Source organism: Dendropsophus ebraccatus, unplaced genomic scaffold (genome assembly GCF_027789765.1).
Source record: "Dendropsophus ebraccatus isolate aDenEbr1 unplaced genomic scaffold, aDenEbr1.pat pat_scaffold_702_ctg1, whole genome shotgun sequence".
In the NCBI taxonomy this organism is placed as follows: Eukaryota; Metazoa; Chordata; class Amphibia; order Anura; family Hylidae; genus Dendropsophus; species Dendropsophus ebraccatus.
Genome location: NW_027210301.1, coordinates 48,763 through 64,995, shown reverse-complemented (window position 1 = coordinate 64,995; position 16,233 = coordinate 48,763). Strand labels below are relative to the sequence as shown.

Below are 16,233 nucleotides of genomic sequence, written 5' to 3'. Positions count from 1 at the left end.
CCCAAAAGAGACCTGAGGCTTACACAGGCAGAGCAGGCAGGAAAGTAGCGGCAGATATGTAATAATAATCACTTATTACCCTTATATAAAACTATTAATAAAATTGTAATTATATAGGGAAAAATATTCTTATAGGAAGGGGCTGAAACCTTTTGCTAAATGTTTTTTTGTTTGAGCAACATTATCAAGTATCAGTATAAACCATATTAAAATACTGCAGCCGAGCGCATAGACCAAGATCTTATTCTTCCAAACAAGAAATTTCCGCCAATGGCCAATTGTTCATTATTTATGTAATGTTTATATCAGTGATATTGCATTATATGGTTAGTACAAGTGTTTGTATCAAGATGTTTAAATAAAGTTTATTTAAAAAAACAAAACAAAAGAAATATGACATCATAATAGAACAGCTACTGGACCCTTCAGAGCTTTATTAGGAGTTGGAGCGTAAGTACGCACATCCATTGGCTCCTGGTATTTTTTGCTATTTTCTATTTTTCAATCAGTTTTCTCCATGTAATCTTTAATTTTTTCACACACACAGGCGATTTCTGCGAGAGATTGGAGACAGGAGGCGATTTGTAGAAATGGAAGAGGAGCCGAAGATGGACGTGGAGCAGTCCGTAGAGGAAAAGGACGTTCCAGTTGTCTTCGAGCAACATGTGAGTAAGAATTCCCCATTCAGTATAGCAGGGTATAGCAGATAGGGTTGTATAGAGATGGGGTTGTGTACATAGTGGGATGTCCTGTCCAGGAGTATCTGTACCTGTAGATACTTCTCCCTAATCACATGACCACATAGGTGCCCCCCCCCCCCATAGGAGACAGTGGTGATGGGAGGAGATGTGTAGAATGGGGAGCTATAAATACCTCACACTCTGTTACTTATTCCCCATGTTCAGCCATTTCCCAACTGCCATTTTGCCATCTTGCCTGCAGGGGGCGGGGCTTAGTTGGCCATGATAACTGCTGGGTGGTGGCTGTGGTCTATGGCCGGGCTCATGCACTGTGTGTGTTATGTGATCTCCAGCACCTCTGCGGACATAGGAAAGAATATACTCCTATAAGGTAGAGAGGGAAATCACATAGCACACATACATGGGCCTGGCCTAAGACTTTATCCAGATGTGCAGTAATATGTGACAATGCTATCACTGGATCAGGATCTACTGTGTGATCTGTCATGTTAAATAAATAAAATAATTATAATAATAATAATAATAATAATAATATATGGTACAAGATGGGAGTTTTAGTTATGCAAACAGGAGATCTCCAAGCTGTAAAACTACAACTCCCATAAAGTATAGTCCCCACAACATAATCATGGTAGTTGTAGTTCTTCAACTTGGAGCTCTCATGTTTGCATAACTACAAGCCCCATTCTCATGTTGTGGTGACAGTACAAGATGGGAATTGTAGTTCTGCAACCTGGAGCTTTCCAAGTTACCTAACTACAACTCCCATCATGTAATGTCACCAGGACATAATGGTAGTTGTAGTTGTGAAACAGCTGGGGGCCACAGTAGATGGAAAGTGACATAGGGGGTGACGGGGAAGCCTGGAGTGAAATTCTCCTAACACATTACAGAGACGCTGAGATGCTGGTAAGCAAGGGGGGTGCTGCTGCACATTGTCCCTCTATGGGCTCTACAGGCAGACAAGGAGGCCTGGAGTGGAATCCCCCCCGTATTACGGCGCCACGGAGATGCTGGGGCCCTGAGGATGACCGGAGCCGCCACTTCTCTTGCACAGTGAAATCCCACGCACCCACACATTAAAGAGCTGCTGAAAGACACGCGCGGGGCGGGGGGGGGGGGGGGGGATGTGGAATTGCAATACATTGTCCTGGCTATACGGGCAGATGGGGAAGCCTGTAGTGGAATACTCCCCCAACCACAGCATCTCCTCCATGCTGTAATGTGGGATGATTCATTATAGGCTTATTATTCAGTATAGGCTTCCCCGTCTGCCTGTAGAGCCGGGACAATGTCATCAGCACAGTGGCCGATAGACACAGCAGCCGGCCATCCTCCATAGTGGCCGATAGACAGAGCAGCCCGGCCATCCTCCATAGTGGCTGACAGACAGAGCAGCCCGGCCATCCTCCGTAGCGGCCAGCAGACAGAGCAGCCCGGCCATCCTCCATAGCGGCTGACAGACACAGCAGCCCGGCCATTCTCCACAACAGCCGACAGACAGAGCAGCCCGGCCATCCTCCATAGCGGCCGACAAAGAGACAGCAGCCGGCCATCCTCCATAATGGCCGACAGACACAGCAGCCCGGCCATCCTCCATAGCGGCCGACAGACACAGCGCTGTGAGTGGTGAGAAAATGAAGATGCCACCGAAACAGGAAGTAGATACGTTTTTGAATAAATCGATGCAGGTGTATGGGGGCTGCAGGGGGGGGAGGGTTTAAAAATAATTAAGCACATCCTACAGATGTAAGAATAAATGTTATTTTTTGCATGACTACTGAGTTCTCCTTTACAAAAATAAAAATAAATGTTATGTATATTTATGAAGTAGACTGTACTCTGATTTGTTCTTAGGTGTAACATACATTTACTGTCAGATAGCTGCTATACTGTAAGACTAGACTGACACATGTGCAGTGCGGACACAACATTACAGACACCATAAATCCTGTTATAACCACAAAGGAGGGACACAGACTGTAAAACATCGTTTGGGTGGGTTCACACGCACCAGATCGCTGCGGATTTCACGGTACTGAAATCCCCCCTAACTCCGCCGAACGCCCAATCGACCGCTACTCGGTGAATACTTTACCCGTTCGCAATTTGGGTTGTTTCTGTGGCTTCCGGCTCCCTGACATCCCGCTCAGCCAATCAGTGCTCTGTCCCGCCGCAGCTAAGCGATACGTCAGGGAGCCGTGAGCCACAGAAGCAGGCCGGACTGCGGACAGATAAAGTATTCACTAGGTAGCGGTGGGTTAAGGGGGGCGGAACATACTGGCAGGAGAATGACATACAAAATGACAGTACCATGAAATCTGCTGCAATCTGGTGCGTTTGAACATTTGGTAAGATCGTTCTATACTTTAGCATATACATGATACATTTGGTAAGATCGTTCTATACCTAAAGAGAACCAATCACCTAAATGTAACTGTCCCTATTATGAAAGTATATCTCTCCCTAAGTCTATTCATGAAGATACAGACTGCATTTGCAGTCTGTATCTTTATACTTTACCTGATCCTCTGTTCCCTGGCTGTTCCGGTGGGCGCCGCCATCTTGATGACGTCACTTGCGTTCCAGCGGTGCGTTCCAGCGTGACGTCATCAAGATGGCGCCGCCGCCGGAACAGCCAGGGAACAGAGAATCGGGTAAAGTATAAAGATACAGACTGCAAAGGCAGTCTGTATCTTCATAGATAGACTTCATGAAGATACAGACTGTATTTGCAGTCTGTATCTTTATACTTTACCTATCCTCTGCTTCAGTGCCGCACGGCCGGGCGCCGCCATCTTGATTACGGGCCTTGCGTTCCACCGCTGGAACGCAAGTGACGTAATCAAGATGGCGCGCCGGCCTTGCTGCACCGAAGAAGAGGATAGGTAAAGTATAAAGATACAGACTGCAGAGTTAGTCTGTATCTTCATAAATAGATTAGAGAAGAGGGACTAGAAAATACACAGCGATCTTGCGCTGTATAGCGCGAGATCACTGTGTATTAACGGAGCGGCGGGCAAAGGATCATGGGAACCTTTCCTGCCGCTCTGCATGACGGGAGTTTCCTGTCTCGCGCCGGCTCTTTTGAAAAGAGCCGGCTCGAGACAGGAAAGTAAAAAGTGAATAATTAAAAAACGTGGCAATAAAAATAATGAATTATATTTACAAATGTCAATAAAATGATGATTTACATCTAATTAGGGAATAAAAATTTTTTAACTTTCGTCCATGATTGGTTCTCTTTAAGCATATACATGATACCTTTAAGGGTTTAAAGGTATCATGTATATGCTAAATTATAGAACGATCTTACCAAATGTATACTGTTTGTAGATCAATGGTAGTCTGCTCATCCCAAATGTGCAGGGTAGGAGGATGTAGTGAGCACCTTTGTCTCTAATAGGCCCTATGTCAGGTGAACCGAACAACCCTTCACGCTCAGAGACCGGTTGGGGTACAAATTCCCTAATAAGTATGACCCCTGCCCTGTCCAATTCCTCTCCAATGTCATATTAATACCCTATCATTTACTCCCAACTGGTTCCATCCACCAGGAATAGTAGTAGCACTAGGGCTGGGGGTAGTAGTAGCTGTAGAACTGCAGGTAGTAAGAGCAGTAGGGCTTGGGGTAGTACCAGTAAGGCTGGGAGTAATAGCAGCAGTAGGGCTGGGGGTAGTAGTAGCTGTAGGGCTGGAGGTAGTAGTAGCTGTAGGGCTGGGGGTAGTAGTAGCTGTAGGGCTGGAGGTAGTAGTAGCTGTAGGGCTGGGGGTAGTAGTAGCTGTAGGGCTGGGGGTAGTAGTAGCTGTAGGGCTGGGGGTAGTAGTAGTTGTAGGGCTGGCAGTAGTGGTAGCTGTAGGGCTGGGGGTAGTAGTAGCAGTAGGACTTGCAGTAATAGCAGCAGTAGGGCTGGGGGAATTAGTAGCTGTATGGCTGGGGATAGTGGTAGCTTTAGGGCTGGGGGTAGTGGCAGCAGTAGGGCTGGGGGTAGTGGTAGCTGAAGGAGTGGGGTAGTAGTAGCTATACAGCTGGGGGTAGTAGTAGCTATAGAGCTGGGGGCAGTAGTAGCTGTAGGGCTGGGTGTCCAATGTGATAGAGACAATGATTGGCACTATCGCCTATAGAGATCAGTCCAATATGTGCAAAATTGAGTTCATAAAAGTACCAGCAGAGTGTTCTCTCCCCCCTTACTTCATATATAGAAAAAATAAGATGTGCAGGGCACTCAATGTAAAACTTGACTTTTATTTAATCCATGTTAAAAATCCATTTCACGGTATAAAGATGTCAGGAACGCCAGCACCATGCGGCAGCGTGACAGCTGTTTCGAGTACGTCAGTATGCTTCTCCAGACGCCTGGTGCTAGCATTCCTGCCGTGATTATCCCTTGTAATGGATTTTTAACATGGATTAAATAAAAGTAAAGTAGCTGTAGGGTGCAGGGTAGGAGGATGTAGATAGTAGTGAGCACCTTTTACGGTTTTATGGTGAGTGCCATGCACATCTTTTTACGGTGAGTTCCCTGCACATCTTCTTTTTTCTATATATGAAGAACCTGTACTTGTTACTATTTTGGGGAGCTAGGGGTAGTAGTAGCTGTAGGGCTGAGAGTAATAGCAGCAGTAGGACTTAGGGAAGTAGTAGCTGTACGGCTGGGGATAGTAGTAGCAGTAGGGCTGGCTATAGTAGTAGCAGTAGGGCTAGAAGTAGTAATAGCAGTAAGGCTAGAGGTAGTAGTAGCAGAAGGGCTGGGGGTAGTAGTAGCAGTAGGGCTAGAGGTAGTAGTAGCAGAAGGGCTGGATGTAGTAGTAGCAGTAGGGCTAGAAGTAGTAATAGCAGTAGGGCTAGAGGTAATAGTAGCAGTAGGGCTGGGGTTAGTAGTAGCAGTAGGGCTTCGGGTAGTAGTAGCAGTAGGGCTAGAAGTAGTAATAGCAGTAGGGCTAGAGGTAATAGTAGCAGTAGGGCTGGGGTTAGTAGTAGCAGTAGGGCTTCGGGTAGTAGTAGCAGTAAGGGTGGGGTAGTAGTAGCTATAGGGCTCGGGGTAGTACTAGCTGTAGGGCTTGAGGTAGTAGTAGCAGCAGTAAGGCTGGGGGGAGAAGTAGCTGTAGGGCTCAGGGTAGTAGTAGCAGTAGGGCTGGGGGTAGTGGCAGCAGTAGGGCTGAGGGTAGGGCTAGCCTTTGGGGTGTGCGACCTGTGCGCTTGCTCCGGGACTGCAACTGAATCCATCTGACACTGTCTTGGGGATGGGGGTGGTAGTTGTGTGGGGGGCTGTAGGTGTTTTGGGTTTTGGGGGCTGGGTTTGGTAGTTGTGTGGGGAGCTGTAGTCGTTTGGGGGGCTGGAGGTGGTAGTTGTGAGGGGAGCTGGGGTGGTAGTTGTGTTGAGGGATGAGGGTGGTAGGTGTGTCTTGGGCTGTAGGTGTTTTGGGGGCTCGGGTTGGTAGTTGTGTGGGGAGCTGTAGTTGTTTGGGGGGCTGGGGGTGGTATCTGTGTGTGTGTGGGGAGCTGGGGAATAGTAGTTGTGTGGGGGGGCTGGCGGTGGTAGTTGTGTGGAGGGCTGGGGGTTGTAGTTGCTGGGGGCTGGGGTTGGTAGTTGTGTGGGGAGCTGTAGTTGTTTGGGGGGCTGGGGATAGTAGTTGTGGGGGGGCTGTAGTGTGTGGGGGGGCTGTGGGTGGTAGTTGTGTAGGGGGCTGGGGGTTGTAGTTGCTGGGGGCTGGGGTTGGTAGTTGTGTGAAAGGCTGGGGGGTAGTTGTGTGTATGGCGGGGGTCGGGTGATGGTTGTTGTCTGGAGGGGTGGGAGGCTGAAGGAGCTTTATGTTACCTCAAAAAGCTGCAAAAAAGGTTTCGCAAAGGGAGCCATTTACCCTAAGGCCGGCCGTGGCTGGGGGTAGTGGCAGTAATAGGGCTGGGGATAGTAGTAGCTGTAAGGCTGGGGGAAGTGGCAGTAGAGGGGTTGGGGATAGTCACAGCAGTAGGACTGGGGGGAGTGGCAGTAGTAGGGCTGGGGGTAGTTTTAGCAAAAGGGCTGGGAGAGGTAGTTTTACAGGCAGCTGTGTTGGAGGAGGGGCAGGGAGCAGCGCAGGGTCCGTAACTGCTCTCTGGTGGCCTCTGTGTGTCTCTCCTGCTTCTTCCACTGATCTTCTTCCTCAGAGTCCGGCTGCTGCGGGGGGATCTTCTGTGTTAAATGCTGCAGCGCTCTCCCTGCTGGGCCGGAGTCTGGTTATGAGTGAGGTTGGCAGCGGGGGGAGGAAAGTGCTGGATGCGATATGCGGGGTAGGTGCAGACAGTCTAGATCTTTTTTTCGCCAAAATAACATCATGCAGTAATTTTTGTTTTTTGGATACTTTTTGGAAATCCAGCTTAAGGCCATGTTCACACATGGCATAAACATCAGCCGTTATTTGACACAGCCGGTGTTTAATGTTTCAAACAACAACCCATGTCTCAGATGTTCACAAGGCCAATACTGTAGTATCGGGCAGGTGAACATCTCTTCATTTTAATTCGAATGCGGGCACATTTGGGTGTGCCCATAGTCCTTTACATTGTAATAACAGGCTATCTTGTGCAGCCGCTGTTCACTGAATAGCGGCCGCACAAAATAGACCCGTCAATTATTTTTTTTAGACGCAGACAACCCCGGCCGTAGTGTATACATAACAGCAGTGATTCCATACAATGTAATTTAATTGTACACTGTCAATAATACAAATAGTAGCAACATAGTAGCTGCAAACAATGTATGAAAGCAAATGCAACATCAACCAAATAACAAGCAGGTGTAAACGGGATGGGATGCATGCCAGTGTAGATAGGTACAGGAGCTATTAACCCTGTTAAGCCCTGAGCATGCTGCACCAATCTACCCCTCCTCACTGAGGGAACCATCGGAGTAGACGCCTTCATAATGGCGTCTCCTGCCCTGTGCTGTCCCTACTCCCAGACCCTACACTTACCCTTATGCTGCTCCCTACGCAGCATTTCATGTACAAAGGACTCGTCAGGGGAGGATGATGATCCCGGGTATAGCACTGCACCGGGGTTCAGTACAGTGTGCGTCTGGCTTCAATAAACGTGGCACATCACAGCAGTGGCCGGAGTGCCTGGAAGGTGCTAATAGCCTGATGTAGTTGTGTCACACAGCCACAGATCAGGCTATTGGCGCCCTCCAGGCACTCCGGCCACTGCTGTGATGTGCCACGTTTACTGAGGCCGGACGCACACTGTACTGGACTCCGATGCAGTGCTATACCTGGGATCTATCATCCTCCCCTGTCGAGTGCTTTGTAGATGAAACGCTGTGTAGGGAGCAGCATAAGGGTAAGCGTAGGGTCTGGGAGTAGGGATAGCACAGGGCAGGAGCCGCCATTATAAGGGCGTCTACTCTGATGATTCCCTGAGTGAGCAGGGGTAGATTGGTGCACCATGCTCAGGACGTAACAGGGTTAATAGCTGCTGTACCTATCTATACTGGCGTGCATCCCATCGTGTTCACACCTGCTTGTTTATTGGTTGATCTTGCATTTGCTATCATACATTGTTTGCAGCTACTATGTTGCCTCTATGTGTATTATCGCACCTGACTGAGTGATGCATGATGGTACTGTGGCCTATCTGTATATAGTTTTTGTGGTTTGGTTTTGCTGTGGAGGTGAGCACACACTGTTCTTGATTAGTTTTTTATCTATATTTAAAAAAAGTTATATATTACCAATAATACAATGTTTTCTCCTGGTATACTATAAAGTCAGGTCGGCCTATTTGTCTGTATATATGTGAAGATTAGGGAAATAAATGACTGAGTACATATAAAATACAATTTTATAACTGTACAAATGGCCATCAGCAAAGACAAAGGCTTCCCTTGTATTCACTCTCTATTACCTATCTGCCTGTGTCTGCAGCTCTGTACCTGGTATGGACCTGACAGATTCTCTGGAAAGCTGAGCTGTGATTGGTTGCTGTGGGCAGCTGACAACAGTTTCAGTTTTAGGCTATGTTCACACAATGTATTTTTTATGACAAGACTCAACAATGGCCGTGTTAAACAACCACTTTTTTTTAACTGTGTGTGAACATAACCTTCCACATTTTGATAAATCTGGGTCATAGCTGCCCCCATCCATAAACAGTGCCACTATTGTCCTCAGTTTTTCTGTGGTACTGCGGCACATTTACTAGTGATGTGAATAAAACTGAGTTGTAATACCACATAAAACCTGAGGATACGCATGTCGCTGTTCTTAAAAAAAATCAGCAGTATTTTTCTAATTCTGCATAAGCCACATAACCCCCTACGTCTTGTGCTGACAACTGGATAAAAGCTTACACTGATTTGTTGGATCATTGTCCGCATTTTTCACCTACAACGCCCCCACCCCCCACAAAAGTGATGAGTAAATACACAAATTATACCAGAAATAGATTATACAGCATATATGAGTTTTATATCTAACAACGTGACACAAATATGATGGTATATTACCCCCAATGTGTATTGGATGGGGATTTTAATACAATTATCTGAAATCACTGATCACTGATTTACCTTGGCGCAGGTTTTGGGAGTTTCTACTTTTTATTGATATGCCTCCATTTTAATGGCCGCCATATTGGATCAAGGGCAAATTTTTCCAGTGCAAAGGTGGTCATGTAGCATATAAAAAAAGGCAAACCAAGACAAACATACCAAAGATGTGGTTCGGGAACCGAGATATTACTGCATGTCTGGAACATGGCTGCCATCTTGGAAGCCACAATCCAGATGGTCATGTAGTACATTAAAGATGACTACACTTGTCTCAGAAATCGATTGGTACAACCATATCTGCAATATCTCTTGTGGTTTGAAAGGTATCAACCCAGAGGGAAAACTTTATCAAGGCTGTGGCCGGGGCGTATGCCAGGGAGAAGGCGCAGATTTGCTTCTTCTCCCAGGCGTATGCCTGCCATATCCCCCCGCTCGTCTGATGGGCGGTTAGGAAGGGCTGCGAGTTTGGGAGGAGGCATGGTTTTTACATATAGCGGTGCGTAGTCGCAGCCAATGATTTTAGATCAGGATCAAAAGACACGATCATCAGCGATCAACATTGTCATCGCCTGATCATTTTCTTTATTAAAAGGAGAAATAGTCTAAATTGTTGTTCCCCGCAGCGGAGGCATAGAGAGATGCAAGAGCGGGCGGCTATTTGAACTTGGCGCGCTGCCTATGCTTCTTCCTGCTGCGGGGAACAGCTCCTCCAGCCCCTGGACCTGTCCCCAGGCTGCCGCCTACACTGCTGGAGTCCCCACCGACCCCGCTAGCTGGTTCGGACACTGGCGACATTCCCCAAGCTGCTACAGCTGCCTCTTGCCGCCACAAGGCTCTTCTCCACCAGTCTCCCCGACATCCTGATACCCAGGCCGCCCACCACCCTTCTTGAGCCCCATCCCCGCTCTCTGGTCCGGCAGCCGCCTGATGGAGCATATACTGGCCGCAGCTTCACTTCGACAGGACTCACCTCCACTGGCCTTCCTGACCTCCTTGGACCTCTCACCAAGCTCCTGCCATCCTCCTCCAATGCCTGCTGTGGTGCCAAAATCAAGTAGCGACACCAAAATTAAACAGAGATAGCTATTGCCTCTCTCTCTGCCTCTGTTGCAGGGGAACAGGGGATTACCCCTCAGGGTAATCCCCACTCTAAACAGGTGTTCCCCGCAGCCACAGCAAAGAGAGAGAGGCAGTAGCGCTGGCTACTTGGTGGTGCTACTTGAATTTGGAACCGCAGCGGGCATTGGAAGAGGACGGCAGGTGCCTGGTGACAGGTCCCAGGAGGTCGGTGGAGGTGAACCCTGTAGGGGAGAAGCAGCAGTCGTGGCCAGTGTATGCTATGCCAGACCAACGCCAGATGGGGCTCAAGAAGGGTGGCGGGCGGCCTGGGGACAGGTACTGGGAGGTCAGGGAGACTGGCAGAGGAGAGCCCTGCGGCGTGGAGGGGCAGCTGCAATCAGCTGATGACAATAATCATGGACTGATTGTTTCTTTTGGTCCTAACCTAAAAACATTGACCGGCGACTGCACATTGCTACGTGTTATAATGATGCACGGCCGACGGCTGATGAATGTGTAAAGAAAATAATATGCTTTATTATTTTACACTTTTAGGCCATGTTCACACATTGTACGAACAATGGCCATTGTTGCATTGAAAACAGCATTGAAGTCAATGAGAACGGCAGGATATAATTGAGATATCAATTATTTCTATGGCCATAGCAGACAACAAGCACATAGCTCAGATGTACACGGACGCTTCATGCTCATCAATATACCAATGTCCTCTGCTTACTCTCTATATTTCCTATTTCAGGCTGCACAGGATGACGTCGAGGGTGAGTTTTACCTCTTTATAACATCACCTTCATAGATATCATGTCTAACATCTCATCACATATATGACACCAGTCCCCTACCCCATTGCTGTGAAACATTGTGAAAGTTACATCATGAGGTTTAAAGACATATTGAAAACTAACACTTTTCTATTTTTTTTTCTTCAGATGGAGGATCGGATTCCAGGTTAGTAAATCTTTACTGAAAATGTAACTTGTGTGACCCTATAATTCCTCCCCTATAGACACCGATCAGCGCCAGGATGCCTCTGTATAAACTTTCTTATTGATAAAGTTCTGCCAGAAAACTAATGTCTGTAATGTGTGTTAGGTTTTCACTATCTTCTCTATTCTATCCCTAACAGCAGCGAGGAAGACCCTGAGGAGGAGGAGATGGAGGTTTCGGAGTAAGTATCTCATAGTAAAATATAATAATATAATAGTTATATCAGTCACAAAGACTTGTTTACTATTCAAAGTTTTTTTTTTAATGGAATAGTTCAGCAAAAAAGTGCCAGAAATTTGTATTTTACTTCTATTAAAAAAAAAGCTCCAGTACATATCAGCTGTTGTATGCCCTGCAGGAGGTGGTGTATTCTTTCCAGTCTGACACATTGCTCTCTGATGCCACCTCTATCTGTGACAGGAACTGTCCAGAGAAGCAGCAAATCCCCATAGAAAACCTCTCCTGCTCACCAGACTGGAAAGAATACACCACTTCATGCTGGACATACAGCAGCTGATAAGTACTGGAAGACTTGAGATTTTTAATGGAAGTAAATTACAAATCTCTGGCACCAGTTTATTTGAAAGAAAAAAAATGTTTGCTGAACTACCCCTTTAATTCCACATTATTTGCTTTTTTTTACCAAACTTTGTAGCATTTAGTTTAAATGTAAAACTAAAAATGTAAAACTTGTGTGACCCTATAATTCCTCCCCTATAGACACCGATAAGCGCCAGGATGCCTCTATATAAACTGTCTTCTTATTGATAAAGTTCTGCCAGAAAACTGCTGCCTGTAATGTGTGTTAGGTTCTCACTATCTTCTCTATTCTATCACTAACAGGAGCGATGAAGGCCCCGAGGAGGAGGAGGAAGAGGATTCAGAGTAAGTATCTCATAGTAAAATATAATAATATAATAGTTATATCAGTCACAAAGACATGTTTGCAGGGTGGTCTCGTCTTAAAGGGAACCAATCAGTACAATTGGGCTGATATGGTTCCCTGGAGCACTGTATACAGCTCCTGAGCAGCCTGGGCAAGTACCGGCCGTGGCTGCAGCAGAAGCTGTATATCGGAGAAAAAGAGGTTTTACTACTAGAGCGCGCAGCAGGCAGAGACGGGGAGGTAGTCATCTGGGTACCCATATCTGGTCACCGCTGTCTGCCTGTCAGCGTGCTCGGCAGAATGATTGACAGGGAGAGAGGCCAGTAACAACAAGCCTACAAAAATTAGTGTTCTTTTAAGTTATTAGTTTTTTTTTTTAAAGGATTAGTAATTTACTTCAATTAAATAAACTCTTCAAGTAGGTATCAGCTGCTGTATGTCCTGCAGGAAGTGGTGTATTCTTTCCTGTCTGACACAGTGCTCTCTGATACCACCTCTGTCTGGGACGGGAACTGTCCAGAGAAGCAGCAAATCCCCATAGAAAACCTCACCAGCTTTACAGACTGGAAAGAATACCACTTCCTGCAGGACATACAGCGGCTGATAAGTAATGGAAGATTTGAGATTTTTTAATGGAAGTAAATTACAAATCTCTGGCACCAGCTGATTTGAAAGGAACATTTTTGATTGCTTTTGCTTGCGTTTTTTCTAGAAAACTTTGCAGCATTTTCTTTAAATGTAAAATTAAAACATAAAACTTGTGTGACCCTATAATTCTTCCCCTATAGACACCGATCATGGCGAGAATGCCTAAACTGTCTTCTTATTGATGAAGTTCTCCTAGAAAACTGATGTGTCTGATGTGTGTTAGGTTTTCACTATCTTCTCTATTCTATTCCTAACAGGGATGAAAAGATCAGGGAGGAGTTTGAGAACTGGGTGTAAGTATCTCATAGTAATATATGTGACAGTAATATTATAGTTACATCAGTCACAAAGACATGTTTGTAGGGGGTCTCGTCTAAAACCAACAAGCCTCTGCTCCACGCTCCCTGGTGCTTCTGCCTGCTCCTCGGTATCTTCCTGACAGCAGCAGCAGCAGAAGCCAGGAAGATACCGGGCAGCGAGCAGAAGCACCGGGGAGTGTGGAACGGTATGTATATACTTTGCTGTTTTACACTAAAGGCAAAGACTGCATGGACATCGCCAAAGATATACACAGGCCTTGCTGCACGATTATTGAGGCGTGTAATAGGCTCAGTAAATGAGTGATGATCTAAGTCTCCTCTATCTTCATGACTGATGCCTTTAAGACACTTACTCAGGTACACAGAAGGGACGCCGAGCAACGTCACCTTGGATATGTTAAAAAATGTCCATTGGTTTAATATAAGAAAAGTAAGAAGACTTTTTTATAGGTGCACTCACATATTGTACGTTAAACATAGATTAACCAAGATTTCACGCAAATTTTTCAAATATTCGAACCCAAATACCAAGTGCTAAGAGCGCTTTTATAGTCAGACCATCTGTTTTAATAAATCTGGGCAGTGGATTTCTAATTTACCAGTTTCCATAAAATCTCCCCCAATATGCAGCACTTGGAGGACTGACTAATATTTCCTTTATAATATGCAATTCTTTTTGTCATGTAATAGGTGGAAGATGAAGGTCATGGATGCGCCATGGATGTTCAGGTAATAACACTACACCAAAAAACAGCAATGACATCAAATAAATCATTTTTATCATAGTTTGTTTTTGTTTGTTTTTTACTTGCTTCACCCCATAAAAGAATAGAATAAAAAGCGATCAAATGTGGCTTAGAATGCACACAAAAAAAAAAAAAAAACAGGTTTTCACACAAAAATATGTTAGCACCCCAAGTCCTCTGTAAATTGATATGAGGCCTACATAATATCCTAAATAAAAGGGGGACCCCTAAATCCACTTGGTGCTCCTTGGTGTCTAAGACCTATGTGTCAGACATGTGGAGCCCTAGAGACGCTATTAACAGATTTCTCAAACTTCAGAATCAGGGAATAAATATAGAGTTGCAGTTCTCTGCCAACACCGGCTGCTATGTTACAGAAAGAAAAACTATTAAAATAGAAAATGAGAAAAGACAAATAAAAATTTTAAATTAATTTTGGCACAAGTTGATTTGATTTTTATTTCCTCAGGGGGGGGTGCAGGTTTAGGTTTAGAAAAAGGGTGGTTTCAAAATATTTTTAAAATTTTAATAGAAATATGGAAAACTGCAACTAAATGTATTAGTTCTTAAATGTTCTAAACAAAATAAAAGATTGATTAATACATTTTGCCAACATAAGGTAACTATTCTGTAAATTATCGATAATAATTAATTTATCAGGCAAGTAGAGAATTTCAACTAAAATCTTATGTGTTCTAGAAATTTTAGAACTTTTATTTACAATAAAAAAAATAATTGCCACTAACATAACACTTGATGTGTCATGGAACATAATGTCAGAATCACTTAGATGCAAAAAAGTTACTGCCATAAAAAGTTATTCATGTCAAATTTTAAAAATAGGGGAACGTTGTTAGGGAGACAACTGGCAGTGACGACAAGGGGTTAATAAATATCATTAGTGGAATTCATGTTCTTATTGAGACGTCACAATAAATAGCATTTTCTGAAAGTTTCAAATGGGAGAAAGTAACAATCATCCTAACCAAACCTATGTTCTCTGTTACAGGAAGGGCCGGTTTCCACTACGCACCTGGCACCCTAACCTGCAGACCATCATGTAAGTATGAAGAAGAGATAAAATCATCTACATTATGTGGGATAACAATATGAGTCCATGGAGATCAGAGTTCCTCACCCAAAACTCTGTGTAGTCACATATCCCCAAAAACTGTATATAGGTATAAATATAAGCTGGTTTATATTCTATATTCAGTGAAGTTGACGAAGACGCGGATGAGGACGAGGCGGCGGACATCCCCAGGTGAGTGCTCAAAGCTTATAGTGTTGTAAATACATGTTTATTTTTTCAATCATCCAGTATAGAGAGAGGAGCTGCGGGACGACAGGATAGGGGGCGCTCTAGTTAGACATAGCATCATATTTTTCAATTTATTTTAACAGCATTTATTCACATTGTAAACTGCTGACACTGTGAGATAGCCATTAGGGTCCCCATACACTTCATACTTTAGTTGGTCGTACCCGACATATATAGTACTACTATGGTCAATGCATACAGCAATGTACAGCTCCACCCATTACCTTTGCAATCACTTTCTTTACAATAAACTATATAATCTGTAATATAATGATATATTTATTTATGACATGGTTTACATTCTATACACAGAGAAGAGGAAGAAGAGGACGAAGTGATCACCGAGGAGATCCCCAGGTAATGAAACAAAGCTTGGAGTATTGTGAATACATGTTTTTTTTTTCTGCCCGTTCCCGACATATATAGTACTATCATGGTAACTGCATACAGCAATGTACAGCTCACTCCATTACCTTTGAAATCACTTTCTTTACAATAAACCATATAATGTGTGATATAATAATACATTTATATATGAGATGGTTTACATTCTATACACAGAGAAGAAGAGCAGGACGAGGAGGAAGAGGCGACGACCGAGGAGATCCCCAGGTAATGAAACAAAACTGATAACATTGTGAATACAAGAAACTGTTATTTACCATCATGTATAGAGAGGACAGGGGGCGCTCTATTTGGAGGTGGGATCTAATTTCTATTGTGGGTAATGGTGAATATTATATTACTGCAGGAGTGAATAGAGCTGGTAATAAATGCTGGAAGGATAGAACTAGACCTGACTATAATACATGTAGCTGCAGGAGTTGATGGCCCAGCTATAAGAATACATTTCCTTTATATTGTTTCTATATAATGTGCTCAGCAATTCTGGTTTCCTTACACTAACCATTGATTTCCCTCCATTTCTTGGTCATTTCTCCTCGGCAGAAGCAGCAGCAGGAGGAGGAGATCCATCTTATCCAGGTAAATATATGGGATGATACACTTACATGATA

General features: G+C 44.6%; 1 long non-coding RNA gene across 1 annotated transcript; it reads left to right on the top strand.

Moving 5' to 3' along the window:
- The first annotated feature begins 453 nt into the window (after positions 1 to 453).
- LOC138779005 (uncharacterized) lies at positions 454 to 11,455 on the top strand. The gene is made up of 4 exons (XR_011361086.1): positions 454 to 665; positions 11,049 to 11,070; positions 11,239 to 11,257; positions 11,436 to 11,455. It is a non-coding gene; the product is annotated as an uncharacterized lncRNA (long non-coding RNA).
- Positions 11,456 to 16,233: the final 4,778 nt, after the last annotated feature.